The sequence below is a fragment of the Leptidea sinapis genome, chromosome 20, assembly GCF_905404315.1.
Source record: "Leptidea sinapis chromosome 20, ilLepSina1.1, whole genome shotgun sequence".
Classification (NCBI taxonomy): domain Eukaryota; kingdom Metazoa; phylum Arthropoda; class Insecta; order Lepidoptera; family Pieridae; genus Leptidea; species Leptidea sinapis.
In genome coordinates this window covers 10,961,875-10,988,199 of record NC_066284.1, presented here as the reverse complement: position 1 = coordinate 10,988,199, position 26,325 = coordinate 10,961,875, and the positions used below count along the sequence as shown (strand labels likewise).

The 26,325-nt window shown below is 32.3% G+C and overlaps 1 protein-coding gene and 1 long non-coding RNA gene across 3 annotated transcripts in view; one reads left to right on the top strand and one right to left on the bottom strand.

Moving 5' to 3' along the window:
* LOC126970141 (zinc finger protein 135-like) overlaps nt 1-26,325 on the top strand; it is a 147,744-nt gene that overhangs the window by 19,861 nt on the left and 101,558 nt on the right. The gene's annotated exons all lie outside the window — the stretch shown is intronic.
* On the bottom strand, nt 15,830-23,954 carry LOC126970215 (uncharacterized). The gene is made up of 3 exons (XR_007730566.1): nt 23,816-23,954; nt 19,272-19,377; nt 15,830-16,351 (listed from the first exon to the last, which is right to left on the bottom strand). It is a non-coding gene; the product is annotated as an uncharacterized LOC126970215 (long non-coding RNA).

The window sequence follows — 26,325 nt, the reverse complement described above, 5'->3', positions numbered from 1 at the left end:
AATTCATGAAGATTTTATACCAAATAAGAAATTCTCGTATAATGTTATATTTGTTATGGTATTTGGATATAAAATAGTCAGTTGCTAGCTCAATTTTGCTTGTTTCTAAATTCAACAAGGCACAACTTAAAGAAGATATAATGTCCATAACAATACTAGTTCATTGAGAAAAAAACATCCAAAATAATCACAGTATTAAATGTTCAATGTAATGTTATTATGTAATCATTCAAATCCTTTTTCGCCCTCCTGGGCTACAGTATCTTAGTAAAACCATAAATATATCGGTTATGGAATTAAAGATTATTTAAAAAGTATCAAAATAAAGATTATGTAAAAAGTATCAAAATTGTTTAGCTCAACAACACAAGGGATAAAAACCAAGCAAAAATAGACTGAAGAAAAATGCATAACCGTATATTTGTAGAGAATTGTGCCAATTGCTTGTAATGATTTTGTGTGTGTGTGTGCGTGTGCGCAATTTTTGTGTGTGTTTTGGCATTAGATCAAAAATATTAATAAAGATTTAATAATCAATACTGGTGAGTTTTCTTAGGGGCTAAATAGGGCAGGAGTTCAGTGTAATATAGGTACAGTAGGTTTAAATGTCTACTTCTTTGACCAAGGTTGGAAAATGTGATAAAAATTATTGCTAGTATTGCTAGGGACCCTGGAAAAATGATGAGTCGGCAAATTAGAAACACGTTAAACAATTCATATTTGAAAAATAAAAAGAAAATTAATTGAATTAATTAACTAAAACAAGTCACGTTTGCTCTATCAAAATAAGCTACAGCTAATATAAATAGCTAAACAGCTAATATAAATTATAGCTCCGCCCATTCACTTCCTGAAATATAATTTTTTTAAAAACCTCCACAAAATATTCCCACTCTCTCTTAATATCTGTACCTGCCTTATCCCGTCACACGGATTGGGCTTTCCTCATCAGTGATATATAGAGCCAATTTTTATGAATATATTATGCATGTTTATTTAATACAAAATTCTTACTACTACGATCCAGTTCCTCCTGTTATACAGGATTGGAACAGTCAAATGTTACTTTCGAAATGAAATATGTGTGTGTACTAGACATATAATCTTTCTATACTATTTACAACTTGGGTAGATTAGGCTTCAGATATTTATTTTTATCAAATTAAAGCTATTGCATTATTAAAGAGATGCATACAAACAAGTCTTTTTATTTTATCACTTTCAAAGTAATGTATTTTTCTTAACGTTACTTTGATGAGCTTTGATAAAAAAAACAAGATGGCGCGTAATCGAAAATCGTGACGACATTGCGATAAAATTTCTCTCATACGTTGATAAAGAAGTTTCACTTCAATAAATAGAGGGCCTTATTGATGAGTATTAGGAAGACTAACAATTGAAATATATCAAAGATATATCTGCGCTGGAATGAGACCTGATGGTTAAAAAAGAAATGGACTCCATTTCATCTACAGCTTCATGTCTTGGAGAGATCCATGAAGCATGAAGCTCTGACACTGAAGGTATTACAAGAAATATAAATGTGCTGGCGTTTCGTCAGCTGTCATCATAAAATATTGCCGACATTTTAACATGATAATTATGTCAGATTATTACTCTTCAAATAGAATTTATGCAGCGAATGTCGATGCCTGCGTTCCTAGAATATTTAATAAGTTTACAAGCTTCAAGATTCGGTGTCCATTATTTATTTCTTGTTAAAAAAATAACTAATAATCAAAAAATTTATACCTAACATTAAAAAACATATTCCAGAAAGTATATGCCGATGTATTTAGTAAAATTGCTGGTATTAATTATGACAAACTTGTATTAAAATTTATTGGACATGCTCAGTAGTAAACCTTTTGACATAATTAAATACTTTTCTTGTCTGAACAATCCAGTCTACTTACACGACCAGAAAAAAATAAGAAGAGTAATAAAAAGCTTTGTACTCATTGAAAATGAGGGTAGATTTAAAAACAAACAAAGATTCTTTTTTCAAAGAGACATGTCCAGTCGCAGCCGCATTCGAGCGCAACGTAAATCGTTCGTGTTATTTTTAACGTTCCAACCTTGAATTTTAGAGGATATTTTTGCATTGCGCCCACTGCACTTGGCTGCAATCTGAGATCATCGCTTTTGATTATAAAAACATACTCCGGTATTGACGACTGAAATCATTAATTTGTCGGCCATCTTAGAAACCGTGTTCTATGAATATGTTATAAATTTTACCAATAGGAGGTTTCTTAACAGGATGCCAGCTAAAAAGATATTCTCTCGGGGGTCGGTCTATCATGTCTAAGGATAGTGGTCATCATTATAGTTGCACCTGGAGTCGATGATCTGTAGGAATTTCATTTGGATATTTTTGACGACCTCTTAAAAGGCGATTGGGAGTAAAGTTCCTGCTTAATGACATTGGAATTTCTCCATGATTCAATATGGTAGGGTTACTTTCTTTCAAGCAATGTGTGGAAGGAGATTCCTTCCGTAGTCTATCCAGTTCAGTACATCATATATTTACACTACCTAAAGCAGTTCCGAGACAGTCAAACGCTTTGAAGGAAAGCACGTAAATTTATGCTTAAGCTAAGCATATTGACCATTTACAATGTTTGCTCAATGCTCAAGTCAAGCAGTTACGTGCTTGGTTTGAATTTCGCTTTAGAATTATTAAAAACACCCTCATGTTAAGTAAAGAATATGCTCTTTGCTTGACATGAGGGCTTGAGGCGACAAGTCGACAGTGTACGCGCCGGCTAGATCAAGCCAGCTCCAACGCGCATCAACAGCAAAGCAGTGCTTGATGATTTGGACGAAACTTCATTACATTTCACACTTACTTAATGCAAGAGACGATGTATACCCGTTTGTCTTCGTCAACTATGAAAAGAAGCAATTTCGTGTTTAGCCGCAATTTTTGTTTTAATAAACAATGGAAACCATTGGCAGATGCGTCCGAGAAGAAGAGTGGCGTTATGACTATCGGGACAATTATTGTTGATTCAACATCCCATATATCAATAGCCTCGTGTGCTAGGTCTTGATATTTTGACAATTTTTCTATTTCAGCTTTCACGAGGTTATCATCACAATAAATTCCCGACGCTCTAACCGATCTACCAACACAATATAAGGCTTATTAACAATGATAGTTCTGTCCGTGATGATAGATCGGTCCCAGTAGATCTTGGCACGGGTGTTTTCGAGAACTGGCTCCGGAGAATACTTTTAATACGTTGCTTCAAAATAATAGCAATAAATATTATTACAATAACTTCTGTTAACTCTTTAAGCCTGTTTTGAAAACTGTTTTGCCAATTTTTTTTGTTAAGAAGAACAATCGGGCACACACAACCTGGTGGTATGGCTAAGGGAGCATTTTCTTAATAACACCAGTGGAATCATAAGAGCAATGTTGGCGACCTTATTAAGCATCTAATAAATGTACATATTTGAAGACCGATAACACATACTTACGATACGTGGCGGGCGTCCTCGCCCAAAGGTTTCGTGGTGAGATAGTTCTTCCTATTTATTAAGTATCACCCCAGAATGATTCGTGAAGCCATTGTAATTAAAAAACATTCAAATTTAAACAGAGAAAACGGTCTTAGAACAACTAATACCTAAATTAAATGTATCTCTAAATTTAAACCCAAAAAAGAAAACGATCCCTGTCGGTCTGTCTACAGCAAATACGTTCTCCGAGGCAATACATAGCGCTAATAATTTTACAGTTACATCTTTGACAATTCGACTCCTGTCAACCGCAATCCTTTTGAAAACCAGCCTAGCGAAACTCTGTAAGAAAAAAGCAATTCACTCGATTATATGAAACGTGCAGTTATTGATAGATTGCAAGACGGCTTTAATTTTGTAAAAATCGGAGAAAGCCGCAATCCATTACCGGTTTAAGCAACTGTTTGTTTCAAACTTAGCCAGATTATACTTCGTCGCCCAATTGTAATTACTATTTGAAACTTATGTCAAATCTCACTGCACGTTTCATACTGACCTTAAATTCAATTTTTACTTTGGCAGTTCCGCCTCTTATTACATAGTATTTACATCCTCTTTGTTGAAAACGTTCACCAGAAAGGGCTCCGATAAGTTGGGTTAAATTATTAATAAAAATGTAACTTTAAATAATTTAAATAGTGTTTTATTTACCCACAATATTAAAATATGTCTGTCAAAACCAATTCAGGCGTTGCAAATCCTAAATAATATTCTTCATCAATATTTAAACATATTAAAAGCTAGTTCAGTCTCAGATGTACTAAATGTTTAGAAGCTATAACTCTATAACCTAAACCAGTTTATTTTACTTTCTCTTCGTCGTCTTTACTTAATCTTCGATCTCGAAAAGGCTGTATTGTTGTGGCCTATGCATAAATACTCTAGGTAGGTTTCACTCTAAACTTACTCATTATAAATTCACTTAAACTTTAATTTCTACTATACTTGATTTTATGATATACCTTAAAATCAAAGATTCACTTAATTGTTTGAACAAATCAATATATATAAAAATGAATTGCTGTTCGTTAGTCTCGCTAAAACTCGAGAACGGTTGGGCCGATTTGGCTAATTTTGGCCTTGAATTATTTGTGGAAGTCCAGAGAAGGTTTAATAGGTGAATAAATAGGAAAATGCTGCTAAATTAAATAAAAACAACGAATTTGTTTTTCCTTTCATGTGTCCATACATAATTTCTATGAGAGAATTTATTGACGCACGGTTTGACAGTTCTGCTGTGAAACAATTCATTACGACAGCAGGGTGCATATTTTACGAAGTAATTTTTGATATTATGATATATTATTGACAAATTCATATAAAACATTATTTTATTTATTATAATATACAGAACAATGTCTGTCGGGCCAGTTATAAATAAATAAAAGCTATTTATATTACCTACTGTTTCATTATACTTTTATTTAAAAGCATTAATTTTTGCTAAAATATCAATTCTTATGATAATCTTCAAGAACTGGTGTGCGTAGTATCAAAATTACTACAAGTACTTTTTATATATTTTATTTATATAATGTAACAATATAATTTTATTAAAAATAACATCCATATTGTAAATTAAACGTTGCAGATAACAAAAAAATTACGTTATTTCAATATTATTATAAAATATTATAATTCGTACTTATTATGAATACCAATGTCTCTTATTGCAAAATAAGGCAAAAGTAATCTAAAGTCGTATCCATCTTTATAACGGCATTAGAAGATCTTACAAAAAATGGCGGCCCACCTAATCATAGATCAAACAAAACAACGGTTTTTAATTCGTTCACAGCGTTTAGGAGTGGCCAAACCACGCCTAGACCAACGAATAAAATTCAAAAATAGAACAGTTTCCTGCGATTCGGTTTCTAAATTTAAATATAAAAATGGCGCACCATCCGGCTTTGCGTTCGAATCGGCATCGGCCAGTGAATTTGTGCATAAAATTGCATCGAGAGCATTACTTGATCTAAACATCAGAAATAGAATTATAAGGCCGTGTATACATTGTTGCTTATTTCTTAACTCATTTGATTATAAATTATATTTATTTAGTATCAACTCAATCGCTGTAGGAAGAGATAACAAGATACATTGTTATGATGTAAGCTGAAGGCTAAAATTATCTGTGAATAATTGGACAGAATTATTATTGAATAGAAGATCACAATTTTGAACTAGCACTGTACGGAAATGCACTCCCAAACAAAAATAATATCATTTTGTTAAATTATTTTAATATTAATGGTTGTGATTGTGACAGACCATCTTGTTACTTTTTTTTTTAGATGATGGACATAGCTTATTTATAGAAATAGCTATAACCACTTCCACACGAATAAAAAAAACGAAAATTTTTAATTATTGTACATACATTGAATAATAAATAACCTTATAAATGTCTCGTGCCAGATTTTGGCGAGTCAACATGTCCTGACGATGCCTCGTGTAGAGTGCGGCGGAATTAACACTAAAGGAAACTCAAAACATTTGGATACTTATAAAAGTTGTCAAAATTCTTAAATTATCGGTTTGTCGAACTTCAATCTCTAAAAGGCATATCTGACTATAGCAAACGCTTAGGAATTCTAAATTCAAATTTATGCTCATATTTTTTCATTTTAAAATTATATTTGAAAATATAATTCATTTATTTTGTAGTTTTTTCGACATTGTTTTTTTACAATATGGGTGTTATATTCACAAATTTTATACATAATTTGTTACCTATACTCAAAGTTGCGAATTTCACAATATCTCTATCATTCCATATACAATGAAACTTGATGAATCGACTACAATATGATTGATAGTTCGTATAGAAACAGTTATTCCTCATCTTTGAGTAGGTACTTGTGTTATAAATGGTATGAATATTTTCTTGTTGCGCTGAATGATAGTGTCATAGATACAGAAACGCCTTCTATTACCTATGCGTCAGAATGTATAAGAATTTTCTGGAAATAATTAAATTCAACAATACATTTATAATATTATGTTCATTAGATTTTTCTCTGATTAATAATCCTTTATCTTACTTTTATACAATAAAACCTCGAGATTTTAAGTGATTTCATATATTATTTTGAAGATTGAATTTGAATTTGTACAAATTCCCTTAAAGATCCAAAATAAGTATTTGGGAGGCGTGAAAAATTCTTTAGTATTATAAATGTATAATTTTTATAAATTTTTCAATGTATAAAAACAGATTTGTGAGCCCGTGTTACATGGTATTTTCTGTACAACTCAGCAATGAATAGAAAATCGCCCAGCTTGTCAGTTATTGTTTTAAAATGAAGCTTCGCTGTGGATTATTTAGAAGAGGGTTTAGCCCTATGGAAGTTTTCAGTGATTATTAAAATCAAGGTGTTATTAAAATCGAGGTGAAATTAAACCAAATATATGCAAATCGAGTATTTACATACAACAATACACGCAAACTTTTAAAAACGAATTTATTTATTTCTCCCTTGAGCTCCGAAGAAAGAAATTTCTACGGATTCACTTAGGGGCAGTTTTTTATATTCAAGCGCTCAATTTCGAATACAAGTGTTCGAAAATAATTGCCACATAAGAAAACTGATAATTCACTGTTTCTTTTTAAATCATAAAATATCTAGTCGAACACATTTATGAGAAGAAAATTGTTAGTAATTTTAAATAGGGTCATAAGGACTAAAAAATTTTATTTACTAAGGGAAAAGGGAAGGTCAAAAATCGCCAAAATCACCTCACATATTTTATACAGTATGCTGTAATACAGTTTTACGGACACATCCTAATCTATTATTCTCTTACGTCACAAGGTATTTTGTATATAACAGTATTATGCACGGATCCTAACGTTCACCAGATTGCCTTCTTTCAGGCAGCTCAAATAAACACACACCCGATAAAATCCGGCACTTGTATGCATTACGCTTTACTCTCTACGATTTCAGATAATTAATTACTTTATTAAAATATCTATATACTTCAAATACCAGTCTAATGGTTAGGTAATCTTGGAACCGTAAGTCTTTACCTCTTAACTTATATTAACCGTTAAAACTAGTCTTATGAAATCAGTGCTAGACATAATATAAGAAAGGCTACAGTATTTTGTTATAAGTCAAAATTAACAATATTTGTAAAGAACCAGTGGGAGGCTCTTTTACACAGGATGCCGGCTAGATTATAGGTTATACCACAACGGCGCCTATTTCTGCCGTGAAGCAGTAATGTGTAAACATTACTGTGTTTCGATCTGAAGGGCACCGTAGCTAGTAAAATTACTGGACAAATGAGACAACATCTTATGTCTCAAGGTGAGAAGCGCAATTGTAGGACCGCTCAGAATTTTTGGGTTTTTCAAGAATACTAAGTGGCACTACATTGTAATGGGCGTGGCGTATCAATTACCATCAGCTGCACGTCCTGCTTGTCTCATCATTTATTTTCATAAAAAAAAGAACGCAAAAAAAAACGCTAGCAACCTGCTACATTTTTTTTATGAAAAAAGGGACGAGAAGAGCATGACATACAGCTGATGGAAATTGATACGCCCTGCCCATTACAATGTAGTGCCACTTAGTATTCTTGAAAAACCCAAAAATTCTGAGCGGCACAACAATTGCGCTCGTCACCTTGAGACATAAGATGTTAAGTCTCATTTGCCCAGTAATTTCACTAGCTACGGCGCCCTTCAGACCGAAACACAGTAATGTTTACACATTACTGCTTCACGGCAGAAATAGGCGCCGTTGTGGTACCCATAACCTAGCCGGCATCCTGTGCAAAGGAGCCTCCCTCACTGGCCTTTCTATCATGATGGTGAAACCCTACTCCAAAGACATAAGGGATCTTGAAATCTGTAACTGAAAGCTAAGCTACTTGCTTGAAGGTAGGAATATATCAACCTTCATAGATTTAGTCTCTTCATAATAAAAGATTATCTATGCCTCCAGACTCTTACGGAAGAACAATGAAGACCCTAATATATCATTCTTGAATACATACCCTACTTAAACTTCACTTTTGAATGGAATATTCCAAGGGTATACTTTCCAATGGAATAGGAAGAAAACAATACCTGATGGTGAGTGATTACCACCGCTCATGCCATACCAGAGGAATAATAGAAGCATTACCAGCCTATCAAGGTTCCCATGTCATGTTAAACGTAGAAGAAAGTTATTTGAGCACAGAAACTTGAAAAAAAGAAAAAAAAGTCTTGAAACAAAGCTGTGGAATGAACTACCTTGTGCGGTATTTCCGGGACGATACGACATGGGTACCTTAAAAAAAACGCGTACACCTTCCTTAGGGCCGTTAACGCAGCTGTGATTCCTCTATTGTTGCAAGAGAATATGGGCGATGGTGATCACTGAATACCGGGTGACCCGCTCGTCTGTCCTCCTTTTCCATAAAAAAACTAGAGTAAAACAACAGGTTGAGATTCGTAGTAGTAAACTTCCAATTATGCAAGTTAAAACTTAAATCTCCATGAGTTCTTTCGATTTAAATGTTTCGTGCATTGGTTTTCTAGCAAGGTAGGCACTGTAGATCTAACTAGTCGTATTGGAGCCTGAATTTATGAGAGGTTATAGAATAGAATATAGAAGTTTGGTTATAAATAACGGAAACAAATTAAACTAAATTAACTTTAACACCATATTTATATATGTTTATAACGGGGTAGGCACTGCCTAATTGCCTATATAATAAGCACGCCCCTGCATCTCCAAGATGAGAAGAAAAACCAGAGGACGTACTTAAGGCACATGCAGGCAAAAATAGTTCCAACGACGTAAGAGGCTTACAGCTTCAAAGCTCAATAGTTTGCGCATGGACATCCGCCTCGAGCTAAATAAGTCTAGGCTTAAAAATTTCCGGGTTTTGTTATCGTGTGTACGTTTTATAATTTAAATAAAAAGATTAATACAAAACCCCAAAGTAGAGTTAATATAATGATAATCACTAAGGGAAGTAGTATTTCAATAATAATTTAGCTGAATATCTACATGACGGAGAGCCTGGAACTAGATTATAATTATTTTACAGCAATAATAATGATAATACAATGTTGTATATTTCATTAAAAAGAGCGCAATAAATAATGCTGTTGAGTTTCTTGCGCCATTTTTTCTCTCTCAGAGCGCCATCTGTTTCCCAAGCTGTGACATCAAAAAGATCTTTAAAGTATAAATTTTGAAAAGAAATGCCTTTAATTGCTTTACTTAGATATGGTAACACACAATATCAAATGAACATTATATTCTGTAGGTTTTAAATATTCAACAAAATTGCTTACTCGTCTAAGAATTTTTATAAAAGATCAAAACAATTACTAAAGAAAATGTTGTCAAATCAAATCAAATCAAATCAAAATCACTTTATTCATGTAGATCAAGGAAATGACACTTATCAATGTCAAAAGTTTTATTTTCTTTGTTGGTGGATGGAGTGGATTTTATATCATGAAAAAGTTATACCCGTCAACAGTTAATTTAAAACAAAATGGCGTCGAGTACCTAATAATGCCATTGTCTAGAACTAGTAGAATTTCGGTTGCAAAACTGCGCCCACGCATGTTGACTCACTCCTCGCTATGTAGGGGGGAGTGGGGGCATCTATACAACTTTCACAATCAAATTTATACCCAATCACACTGCAATAAAATCGAAATTTCCTCGTGATTCGATTGAGGTTCTATTACGAGGCAGTTTTACGAAACTAACATGAGAATTCGTTTTAAAAGCGTTGTTCAGTTGTTAAGGATTTTGAGGTATTTAGGCTATCCTTATCTTAAAATATAAATGTATATAATATAGGCGTGTGATCTCTCTGATCTTTAAGGCTTTGGTGTCCAAGTTAAGTAATTAATAATAGCCCTTTGATCAAATGATCTACTAATTAATTACGATTATAACCTTTTTATACAAAAGCGAATGAAGCCCTACCATTGAGCAGGAAAGCAAGCTTATGGATTCTAGTTTTAGTATTACCAGTGGGACCCTTTGCACAGGATGCTGGCTAGATTATGGGTACCACAACGGCACCTATTTCTGCCTATATATATAACCTTTATTTTAATCATTCATATTTTAGAGTTTTGTCTTCTCAAAGGTTTTCTCTTTCTCCCTAGCTGTAGTTGAGTCATCCAATTACTAGATGGGATTGTTTTTGTTATATTTTGGGAATATAATAAGGTTCATAGGAAGTGCATCATCTCATGGAAATCCCACCTTTTCTATGTCTGGTATTGCAGATATCATTGGATAATGGTTTACACTTTCCTTTTGTGACACTCACTAGTTATTATGTATTTTCTAATATAGAAAAACATGTAATTTTTTTAAAACTAAAAGTGACTTTGTTGAGCTAAACGTCTGTTGTCTGTTGGTACCTGAGTAATACGTAGTAATGGATAGGCCATTACAACCAACAATTAGGTTGAACCCAAAATTATGAGTAGCATTACAATAATTGCACTTATTACTTTTAGACATAAGATGTTAAGTCTCCTATTGTAAAAGAGCTCTATGCGTACTTCTAATATATAAAATTCTCGTGCCATGGTGTTAAACTTTGAACTCCTCCGAAACGGCTTGACCGATTCTCATGAAATTTTGAGTGCATATTGGGTAGGTCTGAGAATCGGACAACATATATTTTTCATCCCCCTAAATGTTAAGGGTGGTCCACACGAATTTTTTGATTAATTTTTTTGATTTTTTTTTAAATTTGATTATGAGTCTGCATTAAAAAATACATACAACATCAAATTTTCAACCATCTACGATCAACAGTTACTTTTGTATCGCGATTTTAATATCGGCAATACAACGTTTGCTGGGTCAGCTAGTATCATTATGTAATTCTAGATGTAATAATTTTTCTTTTATTAATATGCCCAAGTGACCATATTCTGTTTTTTTATGGAACACCAACATAAGAAACAGTAGTCACAGTGTTAATAACTACTTTGCATTAATTATAAAATCTAACTTTTCCTACAATTAAAGGTAATCACAGCATGCTTTGTGTGACAAAAATTATTAGCAAGAAGAAATCTAGAAGAATATTGTTTAAATTAGTAAATTATGAGTGATTTATATTAATTACAGTTCTGTGAATGCAATATTTCCACCAAATTATTATTTAAGTCACACATATATACAATTTATCTATACTAATATTATAAAGCTGCAGTGTTTGTTTGTTTGTTTGAACGCGCTAATCTCTGGTACTACTGGTCCGATTTGAATGATTCTTTCAGTGTTGGGTAGTCCATTTATCGAGGAAGGCTATAGGCTATGTTTTTTTTCAAAATAAGGGATCTGTATTAAAATTGCTATTTTGTAACATAAGGTGTAAAATCGAAAACCTATTTTTGCGTGCGCTGCAAAAACTATTGACAATAGAACAAAATGATGTACAGGCTATAATATAGGCAATATTTTATTACTTATAAAACTATCGCGTGAATTATACTTTATAAGGCAAAACAACGTTTGCCGGGTTAGCTAGTAATGTTATAAAAGACATCATAAAATTATTAAAAAAACGAAGAAAAATATTGTTCCATTGGTCTAAAACAGCTGAAAATTATCACTACGAAAAAAATTAATCAAATAGCTAAACTCGCTGCAAGTTATAAGATGGTAATATAATATTTTCCGTTGCTATAAAATAAAAGACATAACATAATACAGTAAGCGCAACAGGCAACGAAACTCACTTTTCCTGTTTTTTCTCTATCATATTACAGTGTAACAAAAAACCTCTAACACGTCTGTTATTACGTTTTTACTATTTTTCTATTACGACACTTAATGCCGCGGATTTTCCATATTAATGTGGGTTTTTGTTTGTCTCTTGAAATAGTTCGCTTTAATGCCAAATCAATTATTAATACTAGGATTAATATCAGTGTTATATTATGTTGAGGTAATTTGATATTTATAACAAAACAATAGTTAAAATATTTACAATGCTTAATCTGTGGTATTGATACACGAGAAGTAAAGTTATTCCAAATTTCTCTCTTTGTTTTCTCTTTATCTTCAGTATATACCTATTATTTTACCCGTTTGCACCTTTTTGCACTGTTGTGGTACCTACCCATACTCTAGCCGGCACCCTGTGCAAAGGAGCCTCCCACTGGTAATAGTAGTAATTCAACAGAACCTTTGCTATTTTCTAAGCGTAAACTTCTTTCGGCATGATGGGCATTTTAGAATGTATTGAACTCGCGCAACTATCAAGGATTTAGATTTCGATATTATAGATTTCGTAAATACCCTAAAATAATTAAAAAAAATGAAAGATGTCGTGTCGTAGGACACCAGGTGGGAACGAAGTTCCTTCGGCTAATGTAGAATCGACACAATTTGTAAAAAAATAAATAATTACTTTAAACGAATCGAATTTCAACATCGTGGAAGTCCTCACGCTCACGTTCTGTTATGGTTGGATAATATACCGGGAGATTTATTAGATAACAACAAAGATTTAATTCAAATAATTGATGAATTAATTTCCGTATCAGAGTTAGAAGCGTCTTGAAATATAAAACTCTAAAATCAAAAACATACTTTTACATGTTATAAAAAAATGGACCTTAAACTACTCGCTTGTGTATACGGCTGTCGCGCCTGCGCACGTCTCGTTTAACGGTTTTATTCCATGGACTTTTTCTTACAGTTTTACTATCACATTTTTTTCAGTTCGGTCCCGCAGCAAAATCCCTATCTCCTCCAAGCCTGCCGTAAGGAAATTCGTTCCAATAATAAAATGTTATATATATTGTGTGATGCAAGTATAACTCATCATTTACTACGAGAGCAATAAGGAAGAACTTAATGAAGTGACATCATAAAAATTTGCACCAATTTAATGCCCAGCTATCAACATTATACCACTCAAGATGTTATGTTACTTTACTTATTTAAGGGGGATATCGTCCTAAAGTTAATTGATGACCATTTTATGGTTTTATTTCTGAGTCAAGTTAGCCAAGCTTTTTCTCTTGCATAATACAAAAGCTTATTTCATTTTTAGCTTCATATTTTTGTTACGGTTGTGTCATTTATGATATAAGTTTTAATTTGTTATTTTTTGCCTAAATAAGTATGGGAATAGTCATTCGCTTATCTATTATAGTATTTTAAGTAACCAGATAGGGCGACAATATGTAGCCTCTTTGCTTTCCCAACTTCTTGATAATATTCATGCAGATTTTGAATTTAATCAGTAGTATTAGCCCGGATGAAGATTCAAACAATCGGAAAAAGAACAAAAATTGTACAAATTACTTTTTTGGATTCGGTATTGTTTGTACATACATCAAGTATTCTTTAAAAATGTTTCAGTGTACAGTTTTTGCTTTGATATGATTGGATAAATGTTTAAATTAAACATTTTTATAAGTAACCTATATAAATGAAAATTAGGACAAATACAAGTTTGTGCACACTACCCCCTTATTCATAATAGTCTGCTAACTTAAAGCATTGCTAATTCTCATTCTGTCTTCTTCTATTGACCTAAGTCAGAATGAAAAAAAACACTCTTAAGCAGCTGTTTAAAGTTAGCGGACCATTTTGAATAAGAGGGTAAAAGTATTTTATGCAGAAAAAGTAATGTGTGTACTACAGAATATATTCATTATAAATTTGTGGCAGTCTATGTTACCCTTAAGATATCAGGGCAAATTTTATAATACATAACCCCTTGGAAAAAAATTGCACTAAGATTATAGTTGAGATGTATTCAGTAGAATACCTTTATTGATTTACGGTGTATGTGGATGATGCAGCTACTGTTCTCAATAACTTTTGTATTAATTTACATTAATTTTTTATGACTTACTCGTGTAAGACATTGACTATTTGACGTTTGAGTGTGTTTGTTGCATCATTTTACATTTTACATATTATATTATAATTGAAATGATCTGTAAATCTTGATATAAAAGAGTGGCAATGAGTTTCTTGCTACTTCTTCTCATTAGCTCAACCCCTTACGAAGTAGCGGTAGATTCAATAAGAAAAATATTTTATTTTTTTTGACATTCATAAGTGTCATTTTCGTGACCTACTTGAATAAACTGATTTTGATTTGATTTGATTTGATTTATTTAGAGAGCTGAGTTTAAACTAACACAAAGATTATAGAATCCAAAAGTACAAAGGTCCGATTCGTATTCGAAAGAATTTTTTTTTGATGTAGTTACAGAACATTTGAGATGTACCTAAGAATTAAAATAAAACACTACACACTACTACAAACACACTTTAAAGGATTTAAACGGGTGTAATTGTAACGGTGTTTTTACATTACATTTTGCGTAAAAGTTACATTTTTATTATTATTTCAGTTAGCTCGACGTTTCGAGACCTTTCCAGATCACGTTTTCAGGGGGACTGAAAATTTAAATGTGTAACACTCGCGTTATAAAAAAAAATACTAAGTACCTAAGCGTCTGTATGAGAGTAAATGTATACCCTTCCCCTTTAATACTCTATCACCGATGTAAAAATTAGACTTTCCTTATATTTGATTTTAAAATATACAATATCCGAAATTATTACGTGTAAGTCTTTCCCTTAACATAGGAACGATAAACATGCCGAGAAAATGCCGTCGATTAAAAATGATGCAGGCATTAAATCAAGCTTTGAAATACCTCATTATATAATTGGAATTGAAAATATCCTTTATTACGTATACATTTAGAACCAATTTCCTTTGCAAAAACCTTGTTATTAAAAATAGACGTAATAAAATATTTCTAGTAGTTAATTATTCATTTCGATTATTTTTTTTATTCATTGAGTCAAAATAAGCGATAAAAAATTATGAAAAAATGAATCTTTATAAATATTAATTCAATTATTATTAATAGGTTTTTCAAATTATCTAATAAGAAATATTCTTTTTGAATAAATATTCATTACTATAATTACATTACATTTGTTATGAAAAGGGGACTTAAAGTAGATACCTAAAAGTGATACAGTGTCGTTTTTTTTAATTATTGACTTTACTTATCTTATATAGAAGTTCATAGAATTTATCGAATATTCGGAAAATATAGAACTAGTAGAATGTACATACGGATTTATACATATTTGGAATTGATTTACTAAATCTACCCAAAAACTGTAATTACAAAATCATCGCCAACTTACAAAACAATCCAAAATTCTGTTATAGTGAGAAATTTTCAATTTAATAATGTGGTACCTTTTCAATGCTGTTATATCCATAATTAAAGTTTCCTTGTTCCAATAAAATATACAAGCAATAATTATGGTACACTTTATTACAGACAGTCTTAAAATAAATTATTATGAATACAGTTCTATGCAAAGCACCAGCCTGGATCATAAGCTATCTCTAGACATAATGGGGTACACCGTACAAAAATGGAAACGCATAAAGTCAAAACAGGAAGAAAATTTTAAAGCACGGCAGCATGCCAGGCGGCGTTGTACGGAACTATTACTTTCTTTTCTTCTATCTCGCTCGCACGCGTGACACAGATGGGACGTTTTCGGCGCGGAAGCGGGATGGAGAGAAAAAAATGGCGGACGCACATGTGCGCGCGCGCTTTATTTCGTTTTATTATTCGCAGGTCGTTCGCCTCGGTTTTATTCGCGCTGTTCGCGACTTTTTCTTGCTCCTAGCTACTTTTTTAGTCCTTTTCTCCGCTGGCTTAGGTCGTGTGGGTACTGATTTATTTTTCCTCGCTATCGCTTTGATTTTCTAATGCCTGCATTTTATTTTATGGCGTTCGTGGCGTCGGGTGTTTTACGGCTAGACTCTGTAACACAAAGATTTAATGGCATTTATTTTGTGATTATGTTTCTTAAATGAATAGTTGCTCTGAGAACAACTTAAGGGTCTTAGTCTCAGACTAGTCAGAATAAATTACCGCTTTTTTTTTTTGTTTTTTTATCTAATGTCCTATATTATTTTATCTAATGTTAAGGTAATGACCTCGTCCATGAAATCAACGTTGGGCATTGGGAAGACACACAATCTGTATGTATATAAATTTTTATGCTACGGTGAAATTTCAAAGACGCGTTAGTCCGACATGTTATTTACTCTCAATGTGTATTAAAGTTCACATATTGCATTAATCTACGATACAAAAAAAAGTCCTTTAATACAAAGTACTTACCGTTAAATACTCGATTATCTGTTTCAAAAGTCTTGGCCTACAAATCGTAACTGAACTCAAATTTTGGGCTACAGTTTCAGCTCGAAATTAATAAACTTAATCGGAAGAATATTGAATAATACTCTTATATTAAATTTGATGACCAATTTCCACATGTCATCTACCTTAAAATACGTCTGAAGATAATTTTTGTGCGTTACAACGGATGGGCATAAGGTTAACTTTATGATAGGTGGTCTCCTACTATGCACAAGTAATGCACCCTATATTGAGTATTACTTAACGATAAATTATTAATTGTAGAACTGTTTTAAAATAACAATAATTTGTCAAAATAATTATAATCTAAATCAAATAGAACTATATATTATATCTATCTAGAATGAAGACAGTAGTAATTATAAGTATTAACAAGGTTTAGTATAATTAAAAAATATTAATTTATACCAGTTTAATTATACCAATTCATATAAATATTCATATTTTCATTGCAAATAGCAACTATATATTTAATATTAGCATAAATATATTAGTGGCTTCATTTTTAGATGATTTATCAATAACTCTTGTTTTTACGTATTAATTTATATTAACTATTTTACTTACTTGTGTAAAGAATTGAGTATTTTACATTTGAGTATTTTTATTGCGTTATTTTACGTATATTGTTATTTAAATGATTTGTAAAGCATTAAGCTGTAAGTAATTTAAAAGAGTGGCAATCAGTTTCTTGCCACTTCTTCTTATTAATGCTAAACCTTTTCCGAAGTGGTGGTAAATATAAAAAAAAATATTAAATTTTTTTTCTAAAAGAAATCTTTTTTTTATGTACAAATCATTCGACATGCTTCCAGATTTTGACTAGAACTGTGCTTCTATATGGCTGCGTTTTAATATCACTTAAAATTTCAGTATATATTAATTTTTGATGTAAGAAAAATTAAAGTGATTTTAATAGTCGTTAGTTTCCTAAGCTCGGTCGCTCAATCCTCAATTTTTAGTATCATAGTCGTACCTAGTTACAAACGTTTTTATATATTCTTTTGAATTTCGTAACATATTTGTTTGGTACATTTTCTGGTATCATATTGTTAAAAGAATTACAACGTCCATTAGTTTTAGCAATTAAAATATAACTATTTAACAAAATGATTTAAAACGTCAAGTAAGTTACACAATTTGGTTTATTTAAGGGATCACTTACCTGAAATATGACACTCCATCTTTTTAAGTATGGATATGCTGTTATTGGGATAGAATTTCAGTGAACGCTGAACTTAAACGAAAACTCTGCCAAATAGACGCATAGGCAGAGTTTTACTTCAGGCATTTTTTGAGCATAATTGTGAGTCTAGTTGTTTATTATACGTCAATGACCAACCAACAAAAGACTTACTAACAAATTAACCGAGTAGTAGGCATAAAAAGTTCATGTAATAATTGACAAGCACCACTCATATTTTCTAGCCCCAAATTAGGCAAAACCTGTGCTATGGGTACTACCAGACAATAATATTGACAATAATTATAATATTGACACAATTTTTACACAAATTATCTTGCCCCAAGTTAAGCATATATAGCCTGTGTTATGGGTTACAAGACAATGATATATTTAATACAATATACTTACTTAAACATACATAAATTCATATAAACATACATATAAATATCCATGACTCGGAAACAAACATCCATATTCATCATATAAATGCTTGCACCTACCGGGATTCGAACCCGGGACCTCTAGCTTAGTAGGTAGGATCGCTAATCACTCGGCTATACAGGTCGTCAATATACAATGGTATATTTAATACAACAAACATACATAAATAAACACCCAACTCGGAAACAATATTAATATGCATCATACAAACGTTTGAACCTACCTGAATTTGAACCCGCACCGGGCCTCTGTAGTCAGGATCACTAACCACTGGGCCATATGAATCGTCGAATAATTTAATGTAAATTTCTTTAAAACAAAATTCTTAATGGTGAATTTATATACTTTAACTTCATACTAGGGCGCTATACCAGTAGAAGGCTCCTTTGCGCAGGATGCCGGCTATTTCTGCCGTGAAGCAGTAATGTGTAAACATAACTGTGTTTCGGTCTGAAGGGCGCCGTAGCTAGTGAAATTACTATGCAAATGAGACTTAATATTTTATGTCTCAAGGTGACGAGCGCAATTGTGGTCCGCTCAGAATTTTTGGGTTTTTCGAGAATCCTGAGCGGCACTTCATTGTAGTGGGCAGGGCGTATCAATTACCATCAGCTGAACGTCCTGCTCGTCTCGTCCCTTATTATCATAAAATACTAGACGCCCGAATCGACGCACGCACACATACACAACGATTTACACAGCCGCTAAGCAATCTTGGGAAGACAAAACTATTGAGCGCCACGCCCAGGCATAGGTATTACCATCAAGGAGATCGTGGAGTTACGCGCCCTATTACTTGTATTGTGCTTTTAACCCTCTTTAGCAAAAAAATGGGTTAAATTCATACAAATTGGTTCAGCTTTTAGGGTTGTAACATATATACATACTTACGATCATTCTGTAGAAAAATTATGTTTCCTTTTTTTTAATTTTCTGCGTCCGAACATCTCCAATAGATAGTACAGTAAATTTTTCCATGTTTATATACATCAGGTATCTGTAAAGTAAAGAAAAAAAAATTACAATAGCGCTAGATGAGTCTATAATAACTTTATATTTGTTTAATTGTTGAAGTGGTAACTTCTTATGTGTGGTTAAACTGATTCGTAACGTAACGCGTTACGGTGCCAGTCTGTCTGGCTTGTCTCTCTCTCACTCATACGGCAGCGGTTGGCAGGCTTCTCCTCTCTCACTCTAACCGATTGTTCCTTTTATAGGATTAAATAATGATACAATGAATATACATACACAAAATTCTAATGTAGGTACATATTCAAGAATTGTAACTTAGAATAAAAAATATTTTATAATCTATTTAAGATTTTATTAATAAATTATCTTTCCGTACATTAACATTTTAATATAAATAAAATTTAAGTAATAACATAAGCCTTTCTCAAGTAAAACAATTTTAATATTAAATAGTTAAGTTATCACTTCTATTGGGCGTTTTTTTTATATTATTAATTAAATTAGAAGGGCCAGCCAAAATACAAATTTTAATTTGCCAGGGTGCTGTAAGACTTTTCTGGCTCTAGATGCAAGGGAATTATATCATCTACCCTTTCATGGAAGCCAGTTTTGACTTTTGATCATCCATGCTGTGCAACATCCATATAATCTGTAGTCATAATTACTATTATGAACATCTTTTAATGCAATTTAAACCTCACTGCCTGAACAAATGGTTTAATTGAAAAAGCGATTAGAAAAATACGAGTGTTCAAATGAGACGTATTATATATACGTATAGTATAACGGGTCTCTTTGAATTCGCGCTTTTAATTACGAATTTATTCAAAAATAATAATTATAATATCTAGAGAAACTATCCTAACTACGAAATTTTGTCCCTTTTTTGTGACCTAGAAGTTTATAGGAGCGCTGGGACTTCGTCAATTAAATTTAGCGAATCGGTACATTGGCTCTGGGATGAGTATAACCACTTATACATGCTTATATTTTATCCCCCTTATTCATAATAGTCTGCTAACTTAAATCATTGCTAATTCTCACTCTGTCTTCTTCCATTGACCTAAGTCAGAATGAGAAAAAACACTCCTTAGCGGCTGTTTTAAGTTAGCGGACCATTATGAATAAGGGGGTACGAGTATATCTCTTGCGGTTTTTAAGGCCGTTACAGTTATTTAAGAGTTAACATATTTGATGCGTTTATTTTATTTATTTATTTAATTAATAAGTTCATATTACACACAACATCCAAAAATAATAAATTTACCTTTTAAATAATAAATTGCTTAGATTCAAAAGAGCGACATCTCAAGTCAATTTTGTAATATGCAATTATTGGGGTTGAGCAGGCTATCAACTGTAAAGTAGATCCTGTAGATGGAGTCACAAGCCACTGAGAGTTGAACAAGACATACCAAATTGTACGACCCATGCGTACTCGAACGGTTGCCTCAGTTGGAAAGAGCGTACGGAGGGAACCCGGAGGTCGCGAGTTCAAGTCCCGCATCGTTCATAAATATTAGTTACAAATTTAATTTGTATAACTATACTGTTGTAAATTATAGTACAAACCCTTTTTAAATTATTTTCTCTATTGAATAAGCTTATATAATGACCGTGCCTACTCTTGAACAACTGTACTTACATAATTCAATTATCTAAAAATCAATAAGACGTGCAATTAAAGGATTGTGGTTCGATTAAATCACGCCAGAGGCCGCTAACGGAGTTGCGCGGGCGCATTAAAGATATATCTTTTTACGGCATTGCGCTTAGAAATATCGCCATTAAAGAGCGCTTTCATTTACTGCGCTTAATGTTGGTTCTGATTGCATTCTTTTAACATTGCATTCTGTTACATTATTCTTTGTTCTTTAAATCTAAGTTTTTTTTATTGCTTTCATATTGTACATTGCATTAGACATTTTGGAAGTTAAATTTCGTTTGGCGCGTTAGGGAAAAAATTATCAGAGTGAATTTTCACGATGCGCGCGCACACCGTTACGAAAATTAAACTAGCAAAAGCGCGTACACCTTCCTTAAAGGCCGGCAACGCTCCTGTGATTCCTCTGGTGTTGCAAGAGATTGTGGGCGGCGGTGATCACTTAACAACAGGTGACCCGTACGCTCGTTTGTTCTCCTATTCCACAAAAAAAAAACTAGACTATTTGTATCATACTTCAGCTACCTCTTGTAACTCATATGTCAACTGAATCTCAACCAATGGACGAGAATTAAATAAATTTCAATTTATGTACAAGTTTTAAAATAGCACGAGGAAGATTTTTCAATGATTTTTGTTTTATTACGCCAAATAAGATACGTACGCACGCAATAAGTTCGCACGTAAGTACACACACGCTATATTTAATAATAAAAATATATATTTAAATGTGTTGGCGTTTTCGAAAATTATTTACATGAGGGTAAAACGTGGATTGTAAACATTGATGTAATATTTAGTAAGTCCCGACAGACGTTGTTCTGTATATAATAAATAAAATAATGTTTTTATATGAATTTGTCAATAATATATCATAACATCAAAAATCACTTCGTAAAATATGCATTTTGCTGTCGTAATGAAATTGTTTCACAGCAGAACTGTCACACGGTGCGTCAATAAATTCTCACATAGAAATTATGTATGGACACATCAAAGGAAAAACAAATTTGTTGTTTTTATTTAATTTAGCAGCATTATCCTATTTATTCAACTTTTAAACCTTCTCTGGACTTCCACAAATAATTCAAGACCAAAATTTGCGAAATCGGTCCAGCCGTTTTCATGTTTTAGCGAGACTAACGAACAGCAATCATTTTTATATATATAGACTAGAGAAGCAATTCAAAGTAAATTATAGCGCGGAACTAGTTCAATATCATTCATTCGAAATTTAAATATTATTTAATTTCCAATCGTAATGTTGTCATCACCTAAATCTACAAAATATAAGTATAATATTTAAAAAAAATATGTTAAACTAAGTGGTAGAAGGTCTCTCCTTGACTCTTTGTGTTTTGAGAGTTATTAAAATAGTTTTTCAATACACACGAAGGAATAATTGAAATAAAACCCAGAACTCAAATGCGTGTTTCTGCCACAAACGCTTACAATAGACTAAGTGAGTTGAATACAGCTGGCCTCAACTCGACTTACAAACAATCACAGTGCGGCTTCTAACCTAGTACATTTTACCCTAATGATTGTAATATTGTATGGAGATACTCTTCCAATCGGTTATATGGGTACCACAACGGCGCCTGTTTCTGCCGTGAAGCAGTAATGTGAAAACATTACTGTGTTTCGGTCTGAAGGGCTCCGTAGCTAGTGAGATTGCTGGGCAAATGACACTGAACATTTTAAGTCTCAAGGTGACTAGCGCAAGGCAGTGCCGCTTATTACGAACGGCAATGCATTGAAATGGGTAAGGCGTATCACTTACCTCCAGCTGAACGTCCTACTCGTCTCGTCCCTTATTATCATAAAAGAACTGATATAAACTTTATAAAAAGACTTTTCTGTTCTTCTTAAAGCTAAGGTTACCAACCATCCGAATTAAACCGGACATATCCGGACTTTTATACTCTAATTCGGATTTTTACCGGCTCTCTAAGTTTTCCGGATTTATTTTTAATTAGATGGAATATAGTACTAAAACTACATATTAACTTAGTCCGTTTTATCGAATTATCAGGCGTTTTGTCAATTCTAGGTCAATATTTGAATTTCACAGTCAAAATTTTAACAATTGTAATATGGATCATATTATAGAATAAATAGACAAGATTAAATTTGCTGTTAATAATATTGCAATTGTGGTAATTACTGTTGCGACTTACTTATTTATTGACTTATTTATAAATTTTAATCAATGTTATCTGTGTTGACCCTGGATGGTCGAATAAACAAATTATATATTATTTAGTAGTCTATATCCAACCCAATTTTGATCTGGAATGTTCTATGCTTACTGGCCTTGAGTATGTCTATTTTCATAGCTCTTTGATGATAAATATTTATTGACAAATACACTTTCAACTAGTTTCATAAGCATTTGTTTAAGAAACTGGAGTTTTGCTCATAATTTTTTTCATCAAAAACGATATTTTGAACCCTTGTGAGACGAGACAGCTTTATAAAAGAATGAAAGAGACGTTGGAAGTTAGTTTTAACAATAACAACATTAGTAATTTATAAATATTCCACATCTTAAAAACTATAATGAGATGAAAGCTGCAAAAAGTAAAAAACTTCGCCGGTATTAGTATTGCAAAATTCAATTTAGTTCACAATTTCTTTTTTAAATTTTTGAATTACAAAAAAACTGTATAAAACTATTTCTGAGGTTTTGGACTCAGAAATAGTTTTTAATATCCTCGACCTACTAAGATTCTCGCTAAAAGCAATGAATGCAATTAGAATCGTATAAGCACTAATAAAACTATAGAAAATAGCTCACCAGTAATTGCGCAATACAAAATGATATCTAAGAACTCTACAAAACCTAGTGCATAGATAACGTTTTATCTAGACTCTCACAAAGAAACTCTATTACTCGTAGAGCGTATGATAAGGCGACTGCAAATAATAAATACTTCTCGACCATACTGTTTATTTATAAGATGTCCGGTATTTATAGCCGTGGCCACGGAATTCGATTTTATCATTAATTTATTGTTGAATTATATGATTGCTCCAATTAGGAACTGAGAAGTAAATGGAAGTCAAGATAACATTTTTATAACTTAAAATTCATTGGTTATCAAACACGTGAAGCGAAGTGAAGTGAACTACGAATGCGTGAAGTTCCCACAAAAATATTAAAAAAGAATGAACTAAAGTCTCTTTTTTGAAGTTATTTTAAAGATATTTGGAGTAGAAGCTTACATTCGTGGTTCTAATACGTCTCCTACATTGAAATGCCATCATAGGTATAAATTTTGATTCTAGTGTGCCAGAGAAGTGTGGGGATAATTTAAGCATAACGTCACTTTGACCAACAGGTCACAGGTGATGAACACATCACCAGATAATAATGTAACAAGAACTACACAGGCTCTAAGTATATGTGCATTTTTGGAAGTTTCTTATGTCGACCTGGAAATAATGGCAAAGTAATAAGCATTCTATTAGGTTATTGTTTTCTTGCCTGATTCATCAAAGATCAAAATATTTATTAATGGATATTGCTGTACAATAAGGGTGTCTAAACGAATTCAAGTAAGTATGGTAGACTTAAGAAATTTGGATTAAAATATCTTCGCTATGTCATATTTTGTTGCATCACTTTGCATATATTGTAATTGAAATTATTTGTAAAATTAATTTGAAAATAAGAAACTGTAGTATCATTCAGTTTTGAAAAAACAAACTTCTGCTGTCCGAAATCTGCCTTCCGAACGTGCTGTAAGAAAAAAAACATATTTCAAATGTAATGCAATTTACCTACGAAATAAAAAGATTTTTGTTTGTTTGTTTAACGATAAGACAATTCTGTTTTACCTACAAATAAGCAAACATTGAGTTGTCATTGATGTAGATATATTTATATACACATACAAGTGACAAAATATATATACACATGGTATGTAAAGAAAAGTGCTAGTATTTTTGCGTTAACAGAAATATTTGCCAGCTATTGGTTTTCCGGTAGTCATATTTTTCACAATTTCAAAAGCTCTAGGCCCTATCTATCTGAATACTTAACCGTACAAAAATTATCTGAGAAATATAATATATACGTAATATATAATATATATATATATATATATATATATTAGAGTGTTGTAGTCGTGTCATGGTGTTAAACTTTGAACTCCTCCGAAACGGCTTGACCGATTCTCATGAAGTTTTGAGTGCATATTGGGTAGGTCTGAGAATCGGACAACATCTATTTTTCATCCCCCTAAATGTTAAGGGTGGTCCACACGAAAATTTTTTTGACATTTTTTTTTAAATTTGTTTGATTATGAGTCAGCATTAAAAAATACTTAAAACTTCAAATTTTCACCCATATACGATCAACAGTTACATTTTGTATCGCGATTTTAATATCGGCAATAAAACGTTTGCTAGGTCAGCTACTATATATATATATATATATATATATATATATATATATATATGTGTGTGTGTGTACTAGCACCTACAGGCATTCATAGCTTGATCATGAAAAGCAGACAGTCAGATACAATTACTTACTGAAACACAAAACCAAAAAGGTATACATAACATTACCTATCTACAAGTACAGTGTTGACACTGTTTTATTTAATATAATAATAATAAACAATATACTATTTAATATAATACAGAAAACTATGCCATTCCTATACATTGACGCAAAGCTTTTTTACTACTGCAGTACCAGGCGGGGTTATCAGAGAAAAGTTGAGGATTTTTCAAAATTTTATCATCATGTGTATGTAGTTGTGCTGATAACACGCACACAATCGCAACTAGGGATGTGCCGCACTGATTGTAGACCATCGACTGAATCTTCTATATTGTCTCTGGTTTAATTATTACTATAGCTATGTAACCGCTACTACTACCATGCTTTCGAACGTTACTCACAAATAACGGGATATATAACCATGATTCCTGGATCTTTGTGTTTGTTATTTGCTAATTAGTTACTTCGTGAGCTTGTAAAAAATTCGATAAACTGGGAAATTAATTAATTTAAGTAAATACGATTATTACTGTTATGATTTATTAGTTTATATAGAAAAATTTAATTTTGGTAAGCGCAAATTTATTTCTACGTTTTATTTTTTTATGGTATAAGTAACGAGACGGACAGGACTATCTCTTGTGCTTAAGTGGAAGTAATACGGCCTGCCAACCACAATGATGAGAATTCGTTAAAAGCCTCTTAGATGTACAAATAGTGCTTGTACACTACAGTTTGGGAACGAAAAAGAACCGCGGTCTAACCTATCTAACCACTACGAATCAAAAAATCAA